This window comes from Acinonyx jubatus, chromosome B4, assembly GCF_027475565.1.
Source record: "Acinonyx jubatus isolate Ajub_Pintada_27869175 chromosome B4, VMU_Ajub_asm_v1.0, whole genome shotgun sequence".
Taxonomy (NCBI): Eukaryota; Metazoa; Chordata; class Mammalia; order Carnivora; family Felidae; genus Acinonyx; species Acinonyx jubatus.
The window spans coordinates 117030183-117031677 of record NC_069387.1 but is presented as its reverse complement, the minus strand read 5'-3'; the positions used below and the strand labels follow the sequence as shown (position 1 = coordinate 117031677).

At 46.6% G+C, this 1495-nt stretch overlaps 2 non-coding genes across 2 annotated transcripts; both read right to left on the bottom strand.

The window, feature by feature from the left end:
- Window positions 1-546: 546 nt before the first annotated feature.
- On the bottom strand, window positions 547-618 carry TRNAW-CCA (transfer RNA tryptophan (anticodon CCA)). Its single transcript has one exon. It is a non-coding gene; the product is annotated as a tRNA-Trp (tRNA).
- A 600-nt stretch (window positions 619-1218) lies between these two features.
- Window positions 1219-1290, bottom strand: TRNAD-GUC (transfer RNA aspartic acid (anticodon GUC)). Its single transcript has one exon. It is a non-coding gene; the product is annotated as a tRNA-Asp (tRNA).
- Window positions 1291-1495: the final 205 nt, after the last annotated feature.

Sequence of the window (1495 nt, the reverse complement as noted above, 5' to 3'; positions counted from 1 at the left end):
AAGACAAGGATATGCAGCCAGTCTTGTCTGGAAACTTTGGTGACCCTTGGCAGGTCCCTATTCCTGCGTGTGCCAGTTTGTAATAGTAGGATACTAATCACACGTCGTAAGATTGTTTATTGGCACACAGGCTAAGACATATAAACTGCCATGATATTCAAAGTTAGAAAATTTTACTCTATTGTACTTGCTTTCGAAAGGCAAAGGGTCTAATACCGTTTTGGGAAAAATGGCTTGTTCATTTCTTGTGAAGGCCGTTGGGCTGATACACCCACTAATGCACAGTAGTAATGGTCCATACATATATTTCTATGTATCATGCACATTAAATGACAGAAAACTCACTTTACAAAGCAAAACAGTACAAAGCCACTAGCCTTAAGGCTCTATAATATAAAGACAGATTTGTCTTTTCGCAGACTAAGGATTACTAGGGTAACATTTGAAGGAGGAAGATTTAATCTTAAAATTAAAGGCATTTTTAAAAAATGGCGGGAATAATCCTAGGTCTCTAGAGGTTAGTGGCTTAAAAGAGTAAAAGCCTCATGACCCCGACGTGATTCGAACACGCAGCCTTCTGATCTGGAGTCAGACGCGCTACCGTTGCGCCACGAGGTCCTGCTGGGCTGTGGCTCGCGCAGTTTCTTAGGACTCAAGTATCATGGCGCTTCTCCCGGATGCATTTTTTTTCTTCACGTCTCTCCTTGCCCCTCCACCCAGTACAGATTGGAACTGGAGACTGATCCTTTTGGCACCCAAATTTTACTGACCGCTAATCCTCTACCTAACTTGGGGAGGAACCAAAGGAAGCGGGAGAACGGAGTTTCCCTTTCAGTCGAGTCCCCAGGGTCAAGGGAAACTGTTCCTTCCTCTTCTATAGCAAGCAATTTCCGTTCTTACCCGCCCCTTTAGGCGCGGAACTCCGCCTTCCCCCCCCCCCCCCCCCCCCCCCCCCCGGTTGCGCGCGCGGAGTTCGTGACCTCCAGTTGGAATTTGTCGGGCGTTTCTGCGCAAGCGCACGTCTTTGCCAGCTAGCCCCTGGTAGCTAGCGCCAGTTGTATAAAGCATTGCTCTCAGGGTATGGTTTTATTTCACCGTGAGTGTTAAGCTTAAAAGTACCATTTTTAAAAGATGCGCTTACAGAGGATATTATGTATTGCATATGTCAGCAGGTTTGCACCTCATAGTTGAGCAGTTGGATTAATAAAACTTAACGGCCTCCCCGTCGGGGAATTGAACCCCGGTCTCCCGCGTGACAGGCGGGGATACTAACCACTATACTAACGAGGAGCTGTCGCTTTTATTCTTCCCAAATATCTCTTCAAAAGTAGAAAAGATTCCCTCCCTAGGCTACTTTCCTTTCCGCTTGCCACCCGGAAGTGTGACAATCCGGACACCTGGACCTCTACCTGCTCTCTATCCCCTTTGGGCACCTTGGACTCTTCGTCCGTGGAAAGAGTAAATTATTTAGAATAAGTGAAACAAAATGCGCTTC